Source organism: Podarcis filfolensis, assembly GCF_964270895.1.
Source record: "Podarcis filfolensis genome assembly, chromosome: 8".
NCBI classification, from domain to species: Eukaryota; Metazoa; Chordata; class Lepidosauria; order Squamata; family Lacertidae; genus Podarcis; species Podarcis filfolensis.
The window spans coordinates 17593907-17610217 of NC_139611.1; the positions used below are offsets into that span (position 1 = coordinate 17593907).

The 16311-nt window shown below is 46.7% G+C and overlaps 1 protein-coding gene and 2 long non-coding RNA genes across 5 annotated transcripts in view; 1 reads left to right on the plus strand and 2 right to left on the minus strand.

The window, feature by feature from the left end:
* LOC310769620 overlaps positions 1–16311 on the minus strand; it is a 343443-nt gene that overhangs the window by 233015 nt on the left and 94117 nt on the right. The gene's annotated exons all lie outside the window — the stretch shown is intronic.
* SAMD11 (sterile alpha motif domain containing 11) overlaps positions 1–16311 on the plus strand; it is a 317484-nt gene that overhangs the window by 111630 nt on the left and 189543 nt on the right. Inside the window, exon 4 of one of the 3 annotated variants that reach the window (XM_083628579.1) lies at positions 9685–9917. The exons of the other annotated variants lie outside the window; for them this stretch is intronic. The gene's annotated coding sequence lies outside the window, so the exon portion shown is untranslated. The remainder of the gene's footprint in view (positions 1–9684; positions 9918–16311) is intronic. 3 annotated transcript variants of the gene reach the window in all.
* Positions 9737–14600, minus strand: LOC310769587. Its single transcript, XR_014551709.1, has 2 exons — positions 14397–14600; positions 9737–9999 (listed from the first exon to the last, which is right to left on the minus strand). It is a non-coding gene; the product is annotated as an uncharacterized lncRNA (long non-coding RNA).

Here is a 16311-nt window from a genome sequence, read left to right on the forward strand (position 1 = left end):
CGTGTTCAGAAAGTGGTGGTGGGGGATGAGTGTTCAGACCCCTGGGCTCTCACTTGTGGGGTGCCTCAGGGTTCTGTCCTCTCCCCCATGCTTTTCAACATTTACATGCAGCCGCTGGGAGAGATCATCAGGAGGTTTGGGCTGGGTGTTCATCAGTATGCGGATGATACCCAGCTCTACCTCTCTTTTAAATCAGAACCAGTGAGGGCGGTGAAGGTCCTGTGTGAGTGTCTGGAGGCGGTTGGAGGATGGATGGCGGCTAACAGATTGAGGTTGAATCCTGACAAGACAGAAGTACTGTTTTGGGGGGACAGGAGATGGGCAGGTGTGGAGGATTCCCTGGTCCTGAATGGGGCAACTGTGCCCCTGAAGGACCAGGTGCGCAGCCTGGGAGTCATTTTGGACTCACAGCTGTCCATGGAGGCACAGGTCAAATCTGTGTCCAGGGCAGCTGTTTACCAGCTCCATCTGGTACGTAGGCTGAGACCCTATCTGCCTGCGGACTGTCTCGCCAGAGTGGTGCATGCTCTGGTTATCTCCTGCTTGGACTACTGCAATGCACTCTACGTGGGGCTACCTTTGAAGGTGACTCGGAAACTACAACTAATCCAGAATGCGGCAGCTAGACTGGTGACTGGGGGCGGCCGCCGAGACCATATAACACCGGTCTTGAAAGACCTACATTGGCTCCCAGTACGTTTCCGAGCACAATTCAAAGTGTTGGTGCTGACCTTTAAAGCCCTAAACGGCCTCGGTCCAGTATACCTGAAGGAGCGTCTCCACCCCCATCATTCTGCCCGGACGCTGAGGTCCAGCGCCGAGGGCCTTCTGGCGGTTCCCTCATTGCGAGAAGCAAAGCTACAGGGAACCAGGCAGAGGGCCTTCTCAGTAGTGGCGCCCGCCCTGTGGAACGCCCTTCCAGCAGATGTCAAAGCGATAAACAACTACCTGACATTCAGAAGACATCTTAAGGCAGCCCTGTTCAGGGAAGTTTTTAACGTGTGATATTTTACTGTATTTTTGGTTTCTGTGGAGGCCGCCCAGAGTGGCTGGGGGGGGGGGCCCAGCCAGATGGGCGGGGTATAAATAGTAAATTATTATTATTATTATTATTATTATTATTATTATTATTATTATTATTCTGAGAGAGGTAGAGAAACGTATCTTTATCTCCTTTCACCATAACCATCCATAATTTTATGCACCTCTATCACCCACCACTTGCCCATCTTTTCTCTAAAACCCCCAAACATGTTTGTCTGTCCTCATAGGGGGCTTGCCCTTTTCTGAACCTCTCCCAGCTCTACGATAATCCTTTTGTGGGGGTGAGGTGACTAGGGCATCTAGGGGCAGCCCACTCATTTTGGCCCCCTAGTAAACCTGAGTCCAGTGGATCCCCCGAGACATTGTCTACAGCACCCTTCCTTTGCAAAGCAGTGTAAATATTCGACACTCGGACGCCGTAGGTGCTGCATGGTGGATGCCAGCACCAGTTTGGAAAGATCAGTGACTCACCTACCGTGTTGCATAATTGCCGGGGAACAGACCAAGCGCTGAGTCATCAATCTTGAATTGACATATTGCTCCACCGAGTGTTCCAGTCCCACTTTCTCTCTCCTGCTCTGCCTCCCCCCCCCCCCGCCCATAACAGGAGAGAATATGTTGCTTGCCTCGCATATAAACATTCACGGCGCAGCAGGGAGGGCTCTGAGCACATTACTGAAGAGAAGCAGGCCTCACTGGGGCTGCTTCATACTGTCCCATATTGGTGTGAAAGTGTATTTTATAAAACAGAGTAAAAATGCCTGTGGGAGCCTTCATATGTATTTTTTAATGCTTCATTCTCCATGGTCTGCCTAGATAACTGTCTCTCTTCCTCTTGCAGCTCTCTAGGCCACCTGGCTTGGCAACTTGGGACTCTTCCCAGGCCACGGCCATTCATCAGCCACACCCCTCTCTGAAGGCCACACCCTCCTTGAGTGTTTTTCCTTGGCTGGAAATGTGTTCCTGAATTCTAGGAATGACTCTTTGCTCGCCTGGATAGAGGATAGAGAAGACTGTGTCAGTGTGTGTAGAAACTAGCCTAAGGTGAAATGAGCATTTATTGCTCCACCCACCTTTGTGTCTGACCCTGGCCATCACTGTCATGTGGCCCCCAGAAAGTTGCCAAGAAGGGAATGTGGCCCTCATGATGCAAAAGATCCCCGCCCCCCTCCCCGCTCAGGGGTGACTGCCAGGGCTGAGCCATGGGTAGATATCAGGAGGGAACTGAGAGCCAGAAACTATACAGGGAGTCAACTTTTTTGAGCTAGGAAGCGTGTTTGGAATTGGGAGAAAATGCTGTGGGTGCGAGCCACAAAGTGGTTGCTATGGGTTTGTGCAGATCACAAAATGGCTGCTGCAAAAGGCGTGATATAACAGAAAATAAATATTTACTGGAGCCATTTAAAGGTGCCAGAAGAGGCAGGCATACTGGTGCCCATGGGCACCACACTGGCAACCTCTAAGCTAGGAGTTGTGCCAGGGGATTTTAATAGGGAATCAAGCTAGGAAGGTGAGCCAGGGTACTGATCTGAACAACAAAGCTGAGAATCAGAGCTGAGAGATGCTCAGAAAGCAGCAGAACCAGGAAAAGAATCAGCTTTCAGGAAAGCTTTTCCTGCCTGGAAGGGCCCAATGGCAGCTCAGCTGGGCAGGGCCAGTCCACAGCCTGAAAACACTTCAGAGCCATAGAAGATACTGCAGAACACAGTTCCAGTGATCTATCAGATGGGGTAGCCATACCCAGAGCCAAGTGTCCCTGGTTCCAGCACTGGCATTTCCTGGCTGTGCTGGATGGACCAGTCTATGCCCAATTTGTGTCTGTTTCAGACAAGTCTTTTCATAAGTCTCTTCCATACAGGAGGCCCCAGGCTCAATCCCTTTCATCTCCAGGTAGGGCTGAGAAAGATGCTCTGTCTGAAACCCTGGGGATCTGCTGCCAGTGAGTGTAAACAATGAACCATATGGACAAATGGTTTGACGCAACTTCCCATAAGAACATAAAAAATAACTCTGCTGGATCAAGCCGATGGCCCGTCTAGTCCAGCATCTTGTTCTTACAGGTTACTTGTGGGACACCTGCAAGCTGTACTTGAGCACAACAGCACTTTGCCCACCTGTGTATGTATTCAGAGGTGTGACAGGGGATGTAGAACAGAGCCATTGTGGCTAGTTGCCATTGATAGCCTTCTCCATGAATTTCTCTTATCCTCTTTTGAAACCATCTGGGTTTGGGACCATCACTGCCTCCTGTAGGAAGGAATTACATAGTTTAACTATGTGCCATGTGAATAAGTCCTCTTTTTTAAAAAAATCAAGCCTGAATCTTGTTCTTGAATATTAGGGGAAAGACTGTAGAGTTGGGAGAGACCCCTTACTGAGACTCCAGAGAGCTAGATAAATCAATGATATGGCAACTCCCTGTTTTTCTAGTCTTCTGGCCCTGAACCATACTGTGACCTAATTGGCCATCACCAACCTCCCTTCGTTGGTGCCATATTGTTTTATGAGTGCCACAGATAATAACAATACACAAGGCTTGCGTGCCAGCATTTGTAATCTGTCCCAGGCACCCGCCCCGCAAAGCTATCGATGAGGGTGGCTTGCTGAGAAACATATGCAACCATCTTGCTCGTCTTCCAGATGGATATCTTGTCAGAACTTGGCAGGGGTGGTGGATGGCTGTCATTTTGTCATCCCGACTTCTGTCAGCGAAGAACGTGTTTGTTAGCATGGCGGCATGGTGGAATACCTGGTGTTCTCTCTCTCTCTCTCTCCTCGCAGGCCGCCGCATACACACAAACAACAGACTGTGAGCACCTTAGTCGCCAAGGCTGGGGAAGGGTTGGCTTGCAAGACGGTTGTATAATTAAAGGCAAAATAACCGTGTCTGCTGCCTTCGCCCCTGCAGCATAATATAAGAGCAAGACTCGGGGGCTGGCTTCTGGCGATTCAGCCGTGGCAGCATGAAAAATGAAGAGGAGAGCGATAAGAAACTAATAATTTATGTTCCAAGCACAGCCTCACACCGGCGCGGAGGGGAAATTTGTGCCAATAACTCCTACTAACTCAGAAAGGCACGCAATCCTTTATTGCACAAATTATTAACGACCAGAAAATAAATGACTCTGTAATCAGATCGGTGCTGCCGGCACTTCTTGAGTTTCTTCCCTTTATTTGTATAAATTCTGAAGCTGGTCCGCCCCTGGAGCCCGCAGCAAAAAAGGGGGAAACTTTTACTGGCCCGCCGCCCTGCCTGACAACAGTGCAGATTAAACAAAGATGGAGCAGGCATATCCTGGTTATCTCACTGCCAGTCAGAGGCCTGTTTGCTCAATAAACAAGCGCTGCCCCAGTTTCTGCCCTACGGCAGGGCTGCAGCAGGGAACCTGGATTTGGGAGCTGACTGCCTTTTGACATAATATTAGAATTCTCCTTTTACACAAACAGGAACAGCTTTCTGCCAATGTGAATCTGCTCTTCTGCTAAGACCGTCCAGCTGCATCTAGGGATGGGTTGACAAACTTGATTCAGTTCACATTTAAAGGTGAACCCACCAAATTTGCACTTTTTGAAGCAATACGTTAATTGAAAACACAGGCGTCTTTTACAATTTGCACTTCTCTGAAATTTTCAGTGCAGTTATCCCTCTGCATGAGGTGTACAAAAATGAATACACATGGGTAACATGTGTCTTTAAGATCCATATATTTTTGAAAATTACATGCAAAAATGCATTCTGTTAAATGAAATTGCTTTGCAAAAAAGACATATAGTAGGACAAATTCACACAAAAGTGCTGATGAAGAGCTGATAAGGCCTTTTTTTATGTGGAAGGTTGGGAAAATGAGAAACTGGAAGAAACAAAAATGGACTGGTATTCTTACCTGGTTCTAGCGTTTCAATCATATATTCAAGCAGGAGAGAAGCATCATAACGTATTGGGATGTACCAAATATTCATTTTCTGCAGCTAGAATGCACTGGTGATTTAAATCTGCAAAGAAGGTTGCAACAACAGGGGTCACCCCTGGGAGGCGCACTTGGAAGTCAAAGGAACTGTTGTGGTCACCCCAAAATACCTATTTCACAGATGAAAGCTTGGTGATGATCAGAACAGGCAAAACATTCCATACGCACATACACAAAGTAAAACAGGCAGGGAAAAAATACCCAAACAACTAACCTTCTCCAAACCAAATTAAAAAGCAAAGCAAAACAAAACAAAACACAAAAAACCAAGAAATGAAGAAAGAAAGACATTGGTTTGAACAGGGGGTCTTAGTGGATACTTGGGTTGTGGTTTCTGAGGGCACCATGTTGCCCCTGGGCACCATATTGGGGATGCCTGAACTAGCAAAATATCCTCTGGATGGATTTATGGAACTCTTTTCTCCATGCAGATCCACCAGAGCTCTAGCATGAGTGCTTAGCTGTAACCCAGGAGGTTGCACCCAGTTAAGTCCTCTCAAGAGTCGAGGCACTGCAATCAATGTGCCTAAGTTAGCCATGGCTACTAATTTCAGTGGGTCTGCTTTGAGTAGGACTAGCATTGGATACAACTCAGTTGTAAAGACTGCCCTGCACTGATTGTGTATGCACATGTGGATATATATATATATTAGGAGGCCACAGCATTCAAGGGTATAGTATCCAGACATTGCCTTTGAAATTTCTGCAAGCCACCTTCTTAAAGTCAAGATGGGTTTTTAGCACCAGCAGGAAACTGGGTTGGGAAGCTGGGGCCAAGTTCCCTTGGAGATTGTCACTTCCAGGCTGGACAATCTGAGAATAGATCTGAGAGCTGACATCTTTGTTCAGATTTATGGTGGAGCCCGTTTCATCCTTGCTGGCAATACATTATGTTCCTGCATGCAAAGCTTCCCCCCACCCACCCACCAAGGAAAGGCAAAAGAGATTAAAGAGCAGCGTAACACACTCCAAAGATGGGGAAACCAATGAGTTTTCTGCAGGGTTTACCCCTATCTGTCACAGGCTTCCTCCATATCCAGTGCTGTTCAGACCTCTGAATTAGGAATTAGATGGCTTCCAGATGGCAGATTAACTTCCAAACGGGTCATGGAGATATTGCAAACAGTTGATTGGCAACAGGCTTCTTTTATTTATTGGATTTCCCCCGGAAAAGGTAAATCTGGATTAAATCTTCTTTTGGGGGGAAGGGGGTAAAACCGGTTAGTGTTTTGACGACAACGATGCCGTCTGGATGCCGCAAGGAACCTGCATACATTATCATCAGCATTGTGCAATAAACACCCATGTAGAACCACCCTGGTTGCTTGACTGCAAACAAGAATCGGCTGAAGGGTGTTCTCTGTGAATGTACACAGGGGTGTGTGTGTGTGTGTGTGTGTGTGTGTGTGTGTACATACACACATACATATATATATATATATATATATATATATATATATATATATATATATAGCCCACCTTTCCTCCAAAGAGCTTAAGGTTGTACAAGTTGTTTTCTCCTCCCCCCCATCCTTACAACAACCCTGTGAAGTAGGTTAGGCTGAGAGGCAGTGACTGGCCCAAGGTCATACCCAGTGAACTACAGGTGCAAGTGGCGATTTGAACCCTGGTCTTCCAGGCCCTAGTCTGATGCACTAACCGCTGCACCACCCTGGTTCTCTACAGGTTTGGGGACAAAGAATCAGAAAACTTGTTCAGGGGTTACAGACTTGTCTTTGGGGCACCAGGGTTGAAGTCTTGGCTCAGCCATTTACTCAATGGGATTGTAGTCGGTGCTAGTCCTACTCAGAGTAAACCCATTGAAATTAAAGGACGTAACCGAGATTTGTTTCTTTCAATGGATCTCTACCAAGTAGGACTTCGATGCAGCCCTAGGTGACTTCTCACTCCTCCCTTAACCTTAGTTTCTCATCAGTGTAAGAGGGAGAGCTCTGAAGTGTGATGAGTGCAGGGAGTATTTTGGGATGTGTGTGAAGATATAGATGGCCAAATCTCAATTTCAGTTTCTCATTTTTCAAACCTTCAGTTGAGTTCCCCACATCAGTTAGCATTGGGATTTGTTTGTTGTTGTTTTTAAAGTTCTCGTGAAAATTCATCAGCATTTTAATACTAATTTCTTCGAATATAATACACAATATAATGCACTTCAGTTGATTATTTTCACTAATATATGCTTTGCTATGCATACATTTCCCTGATATACACATTTTTGTACAGATTCTTTGGTAAGAGAACTACACTGAAATCCAGAGTCATGCATATTTCAAAGAATAGCTGCATTTCAGTTTGCACATTGTTTCAAAAAGTGTGGTTAAAAAAAAGAAAGAAAGCAGACTGAAGTTTGTGAAAGGCAACATATGCTGAAAAGCACTGTAGAGATGTGTGGTGATCAATTGTATGAGATCACTTATCATGAAGTTCCTATCAAGTTCAAACCCTCTTGGACTGGATCAGGAAGCAAGTCTTATATAGGGACTTAGCCCTCCCTTGATATCAGACTCCCTGACCACAAAGTCCTGCCATTCTCAGATATGTAAATGTAATAATGATAATAAAGATACATAATGATGATTTGCATATGGTTGGCCAGCTGCACACTGTGCACAATAGTCTTTTGAGGTGTGTCAACAGTTTGAAGGGAAACCCAGCTGTCTAGATCCTTAAAGCCAGATTGCCTGGAGGTGAGTCTTACTTGCCAAAGGCTAGCGTGCTAGCGGCCAATTAGAGCTTTCACCATACTTCGTTATTTTAAATTAGCTGAGCTGTGGTCCTTCTGGTAACTGCGGTGGCTTCCAGACAAACTGTTCATTGAGAATTCATCCTAATTTGTTTGCAAAACACTTGTGAGGAGGCTAGATGACGTCAGCTGCTCATGGAACATTCATTCTGATTTGTCTGTGGGGAGGTTAGACAAGGTTGCGTCAAGCAAGTGTGTTATCCTACTTTTCAGCGCATTTCCCTGTCGCTTCTTTAAAAATAAAATAAAAAATATTTTTTATTTGGGGAGAACAGTTGGGCAGCAGGCTTGTGGTGCAAGCACTCCACGTGAACTTTTTTTTGCTCAACCTGACTTTTTTGGTGTGTGAGTGAATCCCACTAGAAAACAGCGACAGCCTGGTAGTGCTTGGAATTTCTTAAGCAAAGGGACAATGTGCACAGTGGCGTATCAAGGTAAGGTGGTACCCGGTGTGAAATTTTTTTTGTCACTCCCCCCATTAAAATCCCCCTTCCTCCCTCCACCCCCCCCCGTCAAAGAAAGCCGCGCAGGCAGCAATCTGATGTAGATCCTGCCTTCTCCCCCTCCCTCCCTCCTTCCACCCCCCATCAAATAAAGCTACGCCCTGCCCTCTTCCAGCAGCCCGGGAGTGTGGGGGGCAACAGTGTGCCACCCACCTGCGACTCCCAAGCCTCCCCCGAGCTGTCAAAAGGAAGGGGGAAGGCTGCCGGCAAAGCCGATGGCTTGGGGTAGGCTTGGGAGTCGTGGGTGAGCAGTGCGCCAAATGTCACCCCCCCCCCGTGTGTGTGCGCACACGTGCACTCGAAGCTGTGCTGCTGCTCACGAGGCAAGGCTGGGTCCCTCCAAGGGCTGGACATGGACAGGACGGGCAGGGAGAGCCTGGCCGTTCGCTGGGAAGGGGACATGTCGCGATGCTATTCAACCCTGCTCGGTTCCACAGGCAGCGCCGAGTTGCATTTTGTCACCCCCCTCATTGATGGCACCCGGGGCAGTCCGCCCCCACTACCCACCTTCCTCCCCCAGTGAATGTGCAGACACCCACCCACCCGCAACACTTGTTCACATGTTTAATGGGCACATAGTACTCTCAGCAGTGCTTGGTCAGTGTGAGAGCAGGATGATGAACTAGATGAGCCTTTGGCCTGATCCAGCTACAGATCTTTTCTTACATTCTTCACCTCCTTCTCCTCCTTCCGCCCTTCACCCTAACTTCCCAGGTTGGGTTACAGCAATCAAAACACAATGTTAAAATGGCATCTCGCTCAGTGTTGTCTGCACTGACTGGCAGCGACTCTCCAGAATTTCAGGCAGAGAAATGCCAGAGAATGAAGCCTAGACCTTCTGCGTGCAAGGCAGATGCTGTGACCCACTAGCCTTCCTTTCCACTCGAGAAAAATCAGGTGCCTTCTGGTATGGCGTTGTTATGTCCAAGCACATACTCTTAGGTTACTTGGAGCCACTGGTGGGGGGCAGTCTTTCTCAATCATACCAGGAACATTTCCTTTTACTGGCTTAGGTGTTCTGGCTCCATCCATGATTTCGCCTTACCTTTTTTCCCCTTGGAGAAGCTGATGGGACTTGAGCGGAAGCAGATTTTCCTGATTTCGAGGGATGGAGCTCCCCAGATTCCGCCACCCCCCCTTCCAGTTGTGCTGTCAGGACCATTTGACAAGGCTGCATTTATGCTGTTAATTCATGTTATTTATTACTGCTGCTGTTATCTCCTCGGTTGCTTCTTCCAAAATTACGGGGGTGTGTGTCTGGTCCTCTTAATGGTGGTGGTATAGGGGTGTTTGTAAAGGAGACTACAAGGCTACAGTAATGAATTATGTTCCCAAGAACTGTAAGTTTTTTATTAAGGCTGGTTGGGATTTTTCTCTCCCCCCCCCCATCCCTTTTTATTCTTCTTTTCAGACTGAATGCCCAATCACCACACAACCGTGAAACCCAAATTGCCTTACAGCTCTCTCATGAACATACTTTTAATCTCGTTGACCTGTCGTTATGCTGCGAGGCATAAATTCAGATTTGGAGATCTTATGTTCCATCATAAATTGGGCTGGCAGTCTTCCGATCAACAGAATAAAACTGTCTCCGACGAGGTGGGTTTTTTATTCGTCGGAGCTGTTCCAGGAGACGAAGCGGAGGTAGAGTCAGCTTTTCTTCATAAACTATCGCTTAAAAAAAAAATAGAAAGAGACTGAGGGAGAGAAAGAGAGAAAGAGAAGCCTAGGCATGAAATTTGTAAGGGGGAGAAAGAGGGGGAAGAAATAAGGAGATGTTTAAATAACATTAATGTCAAACATAAACTTATAGAACGTGGGAAATTCTGAATTAGGGCTGGTGCAGTGGAGGCAGCAGAGGTGGCCACACTTGCAACACTGAAGAAATTATGAGGCAGGATTGGGCCGGAGGAGGGGGATATTATTATTATTATTATTTTCCTGCAGCCACTGCAAAAGTGAAGGAAGGAGTGCTAATGGATCAGCTTCCAATTTCTATGTATAATTCCACACCTCACAAAAGCCTCCATAAGCTGGGAGGAAGTCTGCAAAGTGAATATATTACTTTCAAATGGATTCAAGTAGAATTTGCTTCCACAAGAGGAAGTGATGGCCACCAACTTGGATGGCTTCAAAAGAGAACTGGAGAAATTCACGGCAGAAATAGCTATCAGTGGCTTCTAGCCATGATAGCTACGTTTTCCCTCCACTGTTGGAGGCAGTATGCCTGTGAATGAACACCAGTTGCTGACAATTGAGGGGGGGAGGGAATTTTTGGGAAGTCTTTGGGAAATTTAGCACATTTGGGTAGCAAGCCGATTTCCGAGAGTTAGTCTATGTAAAACCCTACCCATCATATTTAGCTGGATGAAAGAGAATGGAAGTTCTGTAGTTTAGTGGTAGAGCATATGTTCTGCACATAGAATGTCCTGGGTTCAACTCCCAGCATCTCCAGGTCGGGCTGGGAATGTCTGTTTGAAACCCTGGAGAGCTGCTGCCAGTCAGTGTCAACGATACTGGGCTAGATGAACCAGTGGTCTGGCTCAGTATAAGGGCAGCTTCCTAAAACCCTGTCAAAAATTGCCTGCGCATGAGCTGCACCAGGTGTGCAAAAGGAGATGGTGACTTGCCGCTGAATCCCCTGCCGTCCATGTGCAATCCCATGTGTTTTTACCCCCGACATATCCCCCTTGCTGAAGCTAGTGCATAACTTTTTATGCAGGCCAGGTGCTGTGGCGTCCGCATACATAGCTGGGATTCTTTGGGTTGGAACGGTTGCCGGCTCTCCAGTAAGAAACTTAAGTGTTTAATGCTGGTGGGACTTCTGCAGACATAGGGAGGGAGGGAGGGAGGCGGGGGGGTGAGGAAAAAAGAGCATACTCCTTGGGAAGGAAACCCATAGCAACAGAAATGCAAGGATTCTGAGCTAATTAAATGCAAGGCAGGCAGCGTGGCCCCAAGACAGAGTGCAAGCTCTTGCAGCGACACTGTGGGAAGGTGTATGTTTGTGTGTGTTTGGGTCCAGATTAATGACCTAGGGCAGCATTGCTGCAAGTGTGATAGGACCGAGAGTGGGTGTGAGGGAAGCTTCAAGTTGGGCTTAGGGTGACCCCCCCCCCCGAACACCTTTGGGAAGCAGGAGGGAGGCCTCCAGCCTACTATTAATTAGTCGTCGTCCCCCTCCCCGCTTTCCAGCTTCCTCCTCAACTTAACTAGGAGTTGCCCACGGTGGCTGAGTCCTCTGCTCATCTTCTCCCCCTTGTTACAAAGAAGGGCTTATCTGCATATATGTGTTTAAAGAAACCTGGGTTGTTCCTTGTTGTTTTTTTAATCATTTAAAAAGCATTTGAAATCATTTTAAAAACAATACAAGTGATTAGCACCGAGGGGTTGGCAATCAGGTGCCTGACAGCCCTGCATGCCTCCTTCTCTTTGCTAGGTCCTTAAAGTATTTGGGGCACAGGTAGAGATGAAAGAGAGCAAAGATATTTCCATTATACTGTGATTCATCTTACTCTGAAAATGATGTTATTCGTCTTGCTGTGTCCAGTGTCACAAAACTATATAATTTATGCAATTGATAGCTTAAGTTATGTAATTACATTGTTGTAACATCATTCCACCCCACACGTTTTAGTATAAACGATACAGCATGCAAATATTGGGGGGGGGCAATGTAATAAATCAGGTATCATTTGAGGACAAGAAAGCAACAACAATAGTGTATATCAATCATATTTGTTGAACTGATTTCTGTTCTGGAGATGGGAAGAACAGGTGAAGACCATCAGTTTCCGCTCTCATTTTCATCAGAATTCTCTGACACACACAGCATACATTTACACAAGCTGGTTTATAATTTTGAATGCTTCTGGGCAAATTAAGATGGCGAGTAGCCAGCTATGTTGGCATAGGCTGATCAGAGTTGGAACATCTTGAGGTCACAAGATTGGGAAAAGTCTCTATTGAGATCAGAGGTGTAGCTGGGGAGGCTGTTATCTTAGAGGTAGTTCTTTGGGAAGGGCATCATGACGCCCTACCCTGTTTTGTCCGTCTTGCCTGCCCTCCAGTTGGAGGATGCTGTGGGAAGGATGCAGCAGCTATGGGCACCCTGCAAGCCCCGCACCGTTCTAGCGAGTCTTGCAAACGGCACTGGCCTTGCAGGGCACTGTGAGTGTGCCCCTCAAAGGAGGGTGGCAGTGCATTAAGAGGAGAGGGTGAAAAGGGAAATGCAGTCAGGGAAGTGAGGTCTGCTTGCAATATTCAATTGTTCCTTGGACTTAGCAGAGCCAGAATAACGAGGTGCAGTGCTTGAGACAGGAGGACTAGTTGCTGGTGTGGGAATCAGCCAGGATCCCCACACCATATGATCCTGAGGTGGGAGGGATCTCATTCCTCTTCATGCCTTACACCTGCTAAACTCCCCATGAGCTAAAATCTACCTTTAAACAAGTATGCCCCTTTCCTCCTTTTTTTCCCCTGACTCCTCAGGCAGATTTTCATTTCTGTTCCAGTCGTTCTGCCTGTAATCTCCCTGGCTGGCACCGTTCTCCCCTCCCCTCGTGAGCTCCTGTGGGCCTTCCACGTGGAGTGCATAAAGCCCCGTCGCTCAGCGCTATCTGACTAGTTTTAATCATAGCATTTTCCATTTAATTAGGAGGGAAGGCACACTTTGCATATTAATATGCATACAGCGCAGCTCTCACCTCCCTGAGCATTTGAGAGGGGGCTTTGTGGAGGAGGGCTTTCCCAACTTGAAAGCGGTGACATATGTGTGATAATCAAGCAGATTTTAATTTATTTATTTATTTATCAGTTGCATTTATATCCCGCCTTCCCTCCAGGGATCTCAAGGTGTGGTGCACATAGTTCTCTCCACCCCATCCCCCCGGTACTTCTTTTATCCTCACAACAACACTATGAAGTGGGGACCGTCCAAAGGTCAGTTGAGCTCAGCTGAGTGGGGTCTCTCCGTCCAGTGCAATCTCTCTGTCCGACACTCTATCCCAGGGGTCAGCAACCATTTGGGGGGGGGGGAAATAAAAAATGAACGAATTCCTATGCCCCACAAATAACCCAGAGATGCATTTTAAATAAAGGGACACATTCTACTCATGTAAAAACATGCTGATTCCTGGACCGTCCACGGGCCGGATTGAGAAGGCAGTTGGGCCGCATTCGGCCCCCGGGCCTTAGTTTGCCTACTCCTGCTCTGTCCACTACAGCGCATTGGTTATCACAGGCTTTTCTCCTGCCCTGCTCAAACACAGCCTAAACTGTGCTTGGGCTCTGCAGTATAGAATCATAGAGTTGTAGAGTTGGAAGGGACCACAAGAGTCATATACTGTAGTCCAACCCTCTGCAATGCAATCTGGAGATACTTAATAGTTCTGCCGCTATTCTGCTGCTACATACAGTCTTTTATGCCTTCCGCCTTGCTGATTCTTGAGCTACCAGTGTCTTCAAAGCAGTTTCCATCTCATTTCCAGTCCCTGGCATCTCCAGGAAATGTACCCAGTCTGAAACCTTGGAGAGCTGCTGCCACCCAGTGTAGACCAGTGTTTCCCAACCTTGGGCCTCCAGCTGTTTTTGGACTACAACTCCCATCATCCCTAGCTAGCAAGACCAGTGGTCAGGGATGATGGGAATTGTAGTTCAAAAACAGCTGGAGGCCCAAGGTTGGGAAACACTGGTGTAGACAATGCTGAGCTAGATGGACTAATGGTCTGACGAAGGCAGCTTCTTATGTAGGATAAGCTGCTTCCACTCCTCCTTGAGCTAACCTCTATTCTGCACTGCTAGTATCTTCACAGGACACCCCCCCCAAAAAAAAACCCATTTCTCTTGAATCAGAAGCACTAATTCAGCTCTCCTTGCCTCTCTCAGCACATCCAGATCCTGATCTGAGTCTGTTCCAAGAATGACTGGGTCCACCTGGACCAGCTTTACTTATTTTTATGTTTAAAGGAAAGAGCCTTATCAGTATAAGACAGCTTCCTGCATCTTCTGGAAAATGTAACTTTTTGTCTTCAGCTTGATGTCCAGCAGGGGAAAGGGATCCCATTTGGCTTCATACTGAAGATGTCCCCACCACCACTCGCCTCCCATCACCCAGCGACTTACTGAATCCTATTCTTGGCCTTAATCTTCCATCATGCCAGGCATCCCCTACTCCAAACAGCTGTTTCTAGAACCAAACCAGCCACTCTGTAGCGTGCAATTCAGTCTACAATTTGTAAACAAGGCCACGGCCACTCCTGCTTGGGCTCATTGGGTGCAGCAATGTTTTTTTGCCAAACAAGTCATAGCGATCCAGCGTAGAGAGATAACTCAGGCCCCGGAGGGTGATGGAAGTGTTGCTATTTATACAGAGGGCAGGTCACAGAGTTCTATGAAGTAGAACCGGTTTGGTCGGAGGCGAGCGAGAGTGGATAGGATCAACAACTGTCTGAGAAAGGAGCTCAAGCCACAAGCACCGATTCGAATCTCTGGTAGCATCAGATTTCAAGCAAATTTTATGCTGCTATTTTGTCACTCCAGAGCCAGCTTTTCTCAACCTGTGGGTCCTCAGATGTTGTTGAACTACAACTCCCATCACCCCTAGCTCGCAAGGACAGAGCTCAAGGATGATGGGAGTTGTAGTCCAACAACATCTGAGGACCCGCAAGTTGAGAACCACTGCGTCCAGACTATGGCCACTTCCTAAGGACCTCTTTATTGAGCCTTCGTCCTGATTTGTTTGCTGGGAGCTTAGAAGACAGCCAGACCTGCAACATACATGGCTGCTCCCTCAAAGAATCCTGGGAACTGTAGTTTGTTAAGGGTGCTGAGAGCTAGACTGCTATTCCCCCTCACAGAGCTACAATACAGTCACTCTTCCCAGGGGACTCTGGTTTGTGTAGCTCTGTAAGGGCAATGAGGGGCCTTGTCACAGCTCTCAGCCCACTCAGCAACAGTTCCCAGGATTCTTTGGGGAAAGCTATGACTGTTTAAAGTGGTATGATAGTTCAGTGCATGGCACCATAGACTCTGGAATAACATTATGGTAGAAAAACTGTCCTCCATAAAACTTGCTGAAGGAAGAGCTAAACCAATGGACTTCTTTGCAGTCTGGTGCATGTGCATGGATTATGCCAGAGCAAACAAAAACTAACAAGGTCACAAGGTTTTCTCCAGATTTAGTTTTCTACTGAAAAAGCAACCATGAACAATTCTTCTGCATAGTCCTAAGCTACATGTGCTATTTTCTCAAACTATGTACAGCAAGTAGTCTAGGAGACGGGGTAGGAAGACTGTTATTGTTTTTGTTGTTGCTGCTGCTGACATGTTACGACGATTATCCCCCAAAATTCTATATTTTATGGAGGAGATTTGATGCACAAGAGCTCTCAATGCGCTATAATTTCACAACCTGAATTTGCCGGTATGTGGTTGAATTCCACTTGGAAATCACAACAGCCTGAAAGCACACTGAGAGCCTTTCAGAAAGAGAACTTCCTACATGACAGTGGTCAGCAACTAAAACTGGACATTTTCTCTGCCAATAATGATAATGATGATAATATTTATTTATTTATTTATTTATTTATTTATTTATTTATACCCCGCCCATCTGGCTGGCTTTCCCCAGCCACTCTAGGCGGCTTCCAACAAAATATTAAAATACAATACAAATATTAAAATACAATAGTGGCTTGCCTCCATTCCCAAAAGAACCCAAGACATGGGCAAAAGGTCTCTTTGAACTGCAACTTTGTAAGAGGGCTTTTTAACACAGAGAAAAGGCAAGGAAGTGGTGTTAAAATGTAAGTTTAAATAATTATGCATGGCATGGAGGAAGTGGATAGAGAAAAGGTTTCCTCCCTCTTCCATAACGCTAGAACTCATGGACATCCAAGGAAGCCAAATATTGGAAGTCCTAGGACAAAGAAAAATAAGTAGTTCTAGAAGCACATAGTTCAGCTATGGAACTCTCCCACAGGAAACAGTGATGGCTTTAAAAGAGGATTAGACACATTCATGGAGGAGAGGGTTCTCC